The following is a 9,056-nucleotide window of genomic DNA, read 5'->3' on the forward strand; positions in this document are numbered from 1 at the left end:
TGGACAGGTTGATCAAAATTGAATTCAAAAGTGAAGCGGATTACTGACTTATGGTCTGTTCACATTTAGAAGTGAAGAGAATCACAAAAAAGTCTCTGCTCTTATGAATAAAATGAAGAGAAACTGGCCCGTGGCAGTCACGGCTGGTTAGGATGAAATCTGCGTGATTTATAGTTTGATGTTTGTGACGTCTCCACACCCGCAGGTTTGAAGATGCTCTGACCTTTGTCCTCATTTTCAGCATGTGATTTCTCTCCCGTCAGTCACAGGTTGAAAGAAGCTCAGGGGTTACGGGGGGGTCACAGTCTGCACGCTCGGTGTGAAGAAACTGAGTGACATCACTGTCATTCTGAACATACAGATGCTGGAGATGAAAACCTCTGAATCATGTGACATGATAGAGAAAAGAGCAAGCTGTAAATGAGACCCTGCTGAGATGATGTTAGGTCAGCGGTACACTCGTCGGTTTAATCACACTAAAATGGTGAATTAAGGACTTTACACAACAGTTAGTTCTGGTCCTTGAATCTAACAGGATGAGAGGCGTTTGAAAAGTTGATATATGACATTGTCTGGTTTGCTAAAATAACTCTGCCACAAGTTACAACTACAGTTTTGACTAAATTTGGTATAGCTATGAAATGACTATAGGCATGTCGATCTATCTGTAGGTGACCCTGTGTGACTGTCTACAGGTAAATATGTCAGTCTGTTGATAAAATGATCAATCTATAGGTAAATTATGTATGTCTATCTATAGGTAAGTCTGTATATGTCAGTCTGTTGGTGAACCCGTCTGTCTATAGGTGATTTTGTCTCTGTCTATAGGTGAATCTGTTAGTCTGTAGGTAACTCTGTACAGTCTGTGTGTAGGTAAACCCATCTGTCTATAGGTGAGTCTGTCTGCCTGTCTTTAGGTGAATCTGTCTGTTTGTCTAAACGAAGTCTGTATGTCTGTTTATTGGGTCATGCTGAGTCAACTCAACCAGAGGTCTGGAAAATATTCCAAAATTGGTTGATTAGATACGGAATGACCCTACAGGCAATTCTGTCTGTCCACATACAGTAAGACTATCTGTCTATAGGTGACTGTCATTCAGTCTATAGGTGAACATAATAGTTTATAGGTAATTCTTTACGTCCGTAGTAAATACGTATGTAGGTAAACCCATCTGTCTATAGGTGAATCTGTTAGTCTATAGGTAAATCTATGTCTGTAGGTGAACCCATCTGTGTATGGGTGAATCTGTTAGTCTATAGGTAAATCTATGTCTGTAGGTGAACCCATCTGTCTATGGGTGAAACTGTTAATCTATATGTAAATCTATGTCTGTAGGTAAACCCATCTGTCTATAGGTGAATCTGTTAGTCTATAGGTAAATATATGTCTGTAGGTGAACCCATCTGTCTATAGGTGAATCTGTTAGTCTATAGGTAAATATATGTCTGTAGGTGAACCCATCTGTCTATAGGTGAATCTGTTAGTCTATAGGTAAATATATGTCTGTAGGTGAACCCATCTGTCTATAGGTGAATCTGTTAGTCTATAGGTAAATATATGTCTGTAGGTGAACCCATCTGTCTATAGGTGAATCTGTTAGTCTATAGGTAAATATATGTCTGTAGGTGAACCCATCTGTCTATAGGTGAATCTGTTAGTCTATAGGTAAATATATGTCTGTAGGTGAACCCATCTGTCTATAGGTGAATCTGTTAGTCTATAGGTAAATATATGTCTGTAGGTGAACCCATCTGTCTATAGGTGAATCTGTTAGTCTATAGGTAAATATATGTCTGTAGGTGAACCCATCTGTCTATAGGTGAATCTGTTAGTCTATAGGTAAATATATGTCTGTAGGTGAACCCATCTGTCTATAGGTGAATCTGTTAGTCTATAGGTAAATATATGTCTGTAGGTGAACCCATCTGTCTATAGGTGAATCTGTTAGTCTATAGGTAAATATATGTCTGTAGGTGAACCCATCTGTCTATAGGTGAATCTGTTAGTCTATAGGTAAATCTATGTCTGTAGGTGAACCCATCTGTCTATGGGTGAATCTGTTAGTCTATAGGTAAATATATGTCTGTAGGTGAACCCATCTGTCTATAGGTGAATCTGTTAGTCTATAGGTAAATATATGTCTGTAGGTGAACCCATCTGTCTATAGGTGAATCTGTTAGTCTATAGGTAAATATATGTCTGTAGGTGAACCCATCTGTCTATAGGTGAATCTGTTAGTCTATAGGTAAATATATGTCTGTAGGTGAACCCATCTGTCTATAGGTGAATCTGTTAGTCTATAGGTAAATATATGTCTGTAGGTGAACCCATCTGTCTATAGGTGAATCTGTTAGTCTATAGGTAAATATATGTCTGTAGGTGAACCCATCTGTCTATAGGTGAATCTGTTAGTCTATAGGTAAATATATGTCTGTAGGTGAACCCATCTGTCTATAGGTGAATCTGTTAGTCTATAGGTAAATATATGTCTGTAGGTGAACCCATCTGTCTATAGGTGAATCTGTTAGTCTATAGGTAAATATATGTCTGTAGGTAAACCCATCTGTCTATAGGTGAATCTGTTAGTCTATAGGTAAATATATGTATGTAAGTGAACCCATCTGTCTATGGGTGAATATGTTAGTCTATAGGTAAATCTATGTCTGTAGGTGAACCCATCTGTCTATAGGTGAATCTATTAGTCTATAGGTAGATCTATGTCTGTAGGTAAACCCATCTGTCTGTAGGTGAATCTGTATGTCTGTCTATGTGACTCTGTCTGTTTGTATAGGTTAGTCTGTATGTCTGTCTATTGGCAATTCTGTCTGTCTGCATACAGGTATAGGTGACTGTGATTCAGTCTATAAGTTAATCTTTTTGTTTATAGGTAATTATGTATGTCTGTGGTGAATGCATCTGTAGGTAATTTTGTCTCTGTCTATAGGTGAATCTGTTAGTCTGTATGTAACTCTGTACAGTCTGTGTGTAGGTAAACCCATCTGTCTATAGGTGAGTCTGTCTGCCTGTCTATAGGTGACTCTGTTTGTTTGTCTATAGGTAAGTCTGTGTGTCTGTTTATAGGGTTATTCCATGTCAACTCAACCAGAGGTCTGGGAAAGATTCAAAATCTGGTTGATTTGCCCTATAGGCAATTCTGTCAGTCTGTAGGTGACCCTGTCTGTCTGCTATCTCTATTGGTGTGGCTTTCTCTCTCCTCCATCACATATCTCTTGCTTAATCTTTCTTCTGGTGACGTCCACCCGTGATACTTTGCAAGCGTGTCACAGATGTCCTTCCCTGGATCTGTCCATCAAGTCATGATTGAAAGGATGACAGGATGACACAAGTAATTTACTATCCTAATGAGTTGTGTCACTCTCAGAATCACGCTGAAGGCCTCACACTCCTAAAACAACCTCCAACAAACACACACTGAGCTTCCACGGTCACATAAGTTCACATGCTGTACCAAGAGACGTGTCTGTTGACTTACAGCATGCACACCTGAACATCTGTTCAGCACCTGATTTAACACAAACCAGGAATACAAAGTTGTTTTTACAAAGATGTTTAATAAAACAGAGCACATAATAGTAGTGTCATCAGTATAAGTGATTGTTTTACTCAGATGTGCCCTTTGACCCGACCTCACCAGCGTATAGCACACACACACAAACAATCCGCTCTAATTAGATTTTTAATCACATGGAACCTCTCGCTGTCAGCCAGTGAACGCTCTCTCTGGATGATTTCTCTCATGTAGAATCTGCTCTATTAAACCTCTCTTTGCAGTCATGTTTCTGATCAATTATTTACATCAACCGCCGTCCCCGAGCACTGTCACGATACACAGGACATCAAAGACTCTCTCCTCCTGATGAGCTCCTGGTTTGATAAAAACATTCGGTTCAAACCGATGAGACGCATTACTTCACAAAGACTTCAAACTCTAAACCACAACACACACATAACATCACACCACATCTTAAAAGCACGGTTCAGACAAAAATACAGACAGTGTCATCATTTATTCCCTCATGTGGTTGTAAACCTGTATGTGACGCTTTCATCTGTGGAACACAAAAGACGATATTTTGAGAAATGTCTCGTTCATACAATGGAAGTCAATGGGGTTCTGTGTTGTTTGATTATCAAAATTCTTCAAAATATCATCTCTTGTGTTCTGCAGAAGAAAAACTCATACAGGTTTAGAATGACACGAGCATGGGTAAAGGATGACAGAATTTTGATTTTTGGGTGCACTATCCATTTTCTCTAAACGTGTTATTCTATAAATGTCTCACACCCGAAACTGCCTAGTTCCTTATTGATTCACTCACCGTCACAACTTTCTTCCATCAATGCATCATGGGATAGAGATGTTGCTTGCCTCCTGGTGAACAGGTGAATGAGGAGGATGTTATGAACCTCCTGCTGTGTGGGTCTGTCTTAAAGGGCTCATCGGATAAGCGCTTTCAACAAGTTGGCATGATTTATTAGGGTCTTCATGAAATGTCTGTTACATATTTTGCTCAAAAACACTCAATGGCTTTGTAAACAAAACCCTATTTTCCATGTCAAAAACAGCTATTCTCACAGCAACCCGTTTTGCTGCATGTCTCTTTAAATGATAATGAGTTACTGCGTACCCCACCCCCCTTCCGTCCGGCGTGTCAACACAACACACGTGTAGTACTGCCATGGCAATCGTTTAGCTAAATGATATTTCCTGAACTCCTCCGCCGTTAGTTTCCTTTTAAACATCTCAAATCATTCGTCCTGAGACTAATCCGTCACAGCAAACAGCAAGTAATGCGCTCACGATGTGCGTGTATACTTGCCTAAAATCCACGGAATGCGCACCTGCAGATCTCAGCAGAATTACGTGGATTTTAGCATATGTCACTCACTGACAAGTAAGTTATACAAGCACACCGTGAGAGCATAACTAGTATGCTCTGTTTGCTGTGACTGATTTTTTTAGCCTAAGGACGAATGATTTGAGACGTTTAAAACGAAACAAACCACAGTGTTCGCCCTGGTTCATTAACGAAACAATAATGACAGCTTGCCGCAGCTAAACATATTAATGCAAATTATTTCTTAACATACATTCAGCCAAACTCCAAGGGCCCATTTGCCAACTAACATATAAATATAGAGTAAGTTTAACACTGGCTTTGAATGTTCTATTTAGCCCGTGACTGACTTAGCTCCCTTCGCTATCATATGCTAATGTTATCCTCCTATATACACAGATTTACGTCAATTCAGACTGTTGATAATATTACTTACTTACATCGCCAGCTTTGTCTCCTTCAGTTGGTCTCGATCCCTCTTGAGAGACAACTTTGAAGCTAATCCTGCTTGTACTGTCCCAGGTTGAAAAAGCACTCCGGCTTGAAGTGATTCACGTAAACAAGCAGGTTTTTACTTATGGTTTCTCAGGGATTCCCACTAAAAATAAAATAAATCCACTCCTCTCTTGTCTCCGAGGCTGTGACTCAAAATAAGGATTTGTGTTCGTCTGTGCAGCCAAGGACAGAACATTTAGCATGTTTTTTGAAAACATTTGAACTTTTGCCACGGCGTCAGAACATGTTCACCGCTGTCGCTTGTGAAACCAAAATGGCGGCAGCGCTGTGGGTGGTAATATTATAATAAGAGCCTCACCTCAGAAGAGGAGCGAAATCTGATCGACTCGATCTCACACGCTTGCAGAGAAAGCCTCACCAAAATAAAGTTACTATTATGTCATTTTTCACGTTTTCCGAGTTGGTAGATGCCTCAGGGACGCGATAATAGCACTTAAACACAGAAAAAGTCAGATTTTTATCCAATGACTCCTATAAATTATTGAGCAGCGTGCTGTATAAGCTCTCAAAACACATCATGACAGACTTACACGTGATCTTTATGCGTCTGTGTGGTGCTGAGGGTGGCTGGCGCTCTGTCAACAATTTCATCTGAGCGTACGGTGTGAGAAAAGTGAGATATCAGTGATACGGCAACGGTGCATTAACGGTGAGTTATGGGTATTCCCTGTCTAAATATGATTATGTCACTTCTCTGAATGCTTGAACTCAGTGTGTATAGTACAGGATTGTGTACAGCAGGCAACCACAAACTGCAACACAAGCTCCTAAAAATTCAGTGTATTTACATAAAATCTTCACAGAAGAGAACTGGACAGCAAATACTGTAAATCATGTAGTAAGAAGTCTCAAAGATATGCATCCCTCTCATCCATGTTTTTATATTGAAAAACACACAAAAAACACAAGTTTTATATTGGAAATTACCAGGAATGGTTCATATTTCTGATTATAAATGTCTGATTTTTACAAGTTAAACACACAGGGTAAAAGTGGAGAGCTCATTTGCAAAAACAGTACTCCATTTTAACATTTTCAAAAAACATGTTTTTTATTGAGCATTCCAAGTACTATCAATCAAATTGCAGTTGGGCTGTTTACTGCTAACTAACACAATAAAATCATGATAACATAATAAAAACATGACTTCACATTTTTTAAAAACTTTTGTTTTTGCAAATAAACTCTTCAAGCACTTACTAACAATAAATTACTTTGAGTATTATATAACTAAAAATGTGAACAACATGATTTTTCCTCTTTATCATCAGGCTGGATTGTTTCTAGCTGTTCTGTCATTTTTTCTGTCATGCATCCACACAAGCGTCTCACAACGACCCAAGAAGAGCATTTCCACACAAACGGGTCTATTTGCCGACAGCTGTTTTATAAACAGACACAAATCTTCCAAGCACAGACAGGTACGTCTACGGATATGCTCAAAAACAGCAGTAAACAGACAGTCAGATGTCGAAAGATTTAAACAAGTGCTTTGAGAAAAGGGCCAAAGAAAAATACTTTAGATGTTATGTCTCCTGTAGCGTTTCAAAAGAGATCTTAAAGTCCCCGTGAACTGTAAGTTGCGATGGTTTTTACTTCCGTATTTTGACGCATTTCCGAGTGAAATGGAATTTCTAATGAGAAAAATTGTGGACGTGGCTTTCGTCTTTCTCTGTGATTTGATTGCATTTTGAAATGGAACTGGCAGGCTGGCAGTCGACTGACAGTTGAAGGGGAGGAGTTAACGGATGCTCCGCCCAAGCCGTCTAACATACGTCATTTCAGATGGATACACTGTAAAACTTTGCTGTAATTTCGCAGCAGGTTGCAGTAACTAACTGTAGATTTAATGTATAATTTTGTTTTAAGCATGAACTTACCTAGTTTATATATTTCCTTTCATAAAACAAGACTAAATATCTTGGGTCACTTTTCTTGTTATGTAAATGTATCGTTTTAAATATTTTTACTGAAAACAAGAGAATAATGCTTATGAAGAATGCCATTTTTTTGCAGTGTTGCTGTGCTAATGCCAGTCTCTTCTTGCTCATTTTGAATATCAAAAGTCAAAGTGTTTTAATTTTGAGTTCTAATTGGAAAGTACATTAAGTAGTAATTAAATCTACAGTAAGTTACTGGCAAACCTGCTGCAAAAACTACAGCAAAGTTTTACAGTGTAGTCATTACAGGAAGGACGTGCATTTTCAGATTTTAACTAAAGATTATGAAGGCACACAAATTTTAAAAAGGAAATGACCCACATTGATAAACTAGTTACAATAAACGCTGTAATATTTCATGAAAAAATAGGAATTGTAATTTTCAGTTTCAATGGGACTTTAACAAATCTCAAGACTGAGCACCAAACACTGAAATCCAAACCTCACAATAAATTAAAAGCACAAATATTATTTTTATATATTTTTTATCTTCGACAGTAACAAGAATAAATTGAGACTATGCTATCTAGTTTTAATGTGTCAAAGACCGACTCATTTAAACAAAGATGAAACCAGCTGAAACATTAGCGCAAAACAACAACAACATCTGAGCTATAAAATGAGGCCAGTATTCTAGATAAAAGTAAACAGAAAACAACAATATTAAGACATCTAAGAACTTACGTAAGGCGCTGGGGTTTGATGTCATCATGAGATGACATCAAACCATCTGAGAGATTTGATCAACATTAGGATCACAACACACCTGCCAATCCACCAACACAACAAACACATCCGACTAGAAAACACACCTGCAGCCAAATGAATAACAACACATTCTCCTGCATCACATTATTGTCAAAATTCAAATCGGCCGAAAACACCACAGTGATGTTATATCACACATGAACAAAACACACAATCGTCAATAATGTAAAATAGACCAAATAAATACATCACCTACAGTTAGCAACTATATTACTTGCAGGTAAAATTGCTTAACGTGATTATTTAATATCTTTATTATTTAATGAATGGTGGTATCTATGTTTTACCACGTTTCCAGTTACCATGGTGTGTGATGTCGTGTCTAGCAGCTGGAGTGTGTGTGTTGTGTTAGATATGATGGATGGGTGGACGGGGTTTATCATATAACTTACTTTCACCCGATTCCTCCCTCTGTGTCAGGAGCTCATAGATTCCCCGTCTGTAAAGGTCACAGGGGACAGAAAGAAATCACTCATACAAACAGAGAGAGAAACTCAGACCAGACAAACCAAAAAGAAACAGGAGCTTCTCAAGAAACATCTCCCATCAAATACACCAAATGATCATGTCTGATGGAGTCATTTTGGGATCATTATCGGACCCAGGCAAAGCTAATACTCAACTGGTTGAGACATAAAACCATCTTAACACTGGACTAACACTGTATTTCTCAATGAACACTATAGTCTAAGATATTAATACTAACAAGATGCGCCACTAACGTTACAGTGAATGGCGAGGAATGCAACGCTCAACATAGTGAAGGAACCCCCGCCTTCCAGTAAAACGTGCCAATCGTCAATCGGTCAAGACTGTGGACTTGCTGTCACGTAAATAACTGCCCAGAGGCGTCGCAAACATAGCCGCCGAGTGGCACAACTTCTGTAAACGGACTTTGCTATAGTGAAATGTAATTTATAAAACAGAACCTATAAACGTAATCTCATGGAGGGCAGTAGGGAATGTTACTCT

At 38.5% G+C, this 9,056-nt stretch overlaps 1 long non-coding RNA gene across 1 annotated transcript in view; it reads right to left on the bottom strand.

Moving 5' to 3' along the window:
• The window catches only part of LOC130561193 (uncharacterized), a 44,803-nt gene extending 36,298 nt beyond the window's left edge, over positions 1 to 8,505 (bottom strand). Inside the window, exon 1 of the long non-coding RNA XR_008963796.1 lies at positions 8,477 to 8,505. This is a non-coding gene — a long non-coding RNA (uncharacterized LOC130561193). The remainder of the gene's footprint in view (positions 1 to 8,476) is intronic.
• Between the last annotated feature and the right edge of the window lie 551 nt (positions 8,506 to 9,056).

Source organism: Triplophysa rosa, linkage group LG11, assembly GCF_024868665.1.
Source record: "Triplophysa rosa linkage group LG11, Trosa_1v2, whole genome shotgun sequence".
Lineage (NCBI taxonomy): Eukaryota > Metazoa > Chordata > Actinopteri > Cypriniformes > Nemacheilidae > Triplophysa > Triplophysa rosa.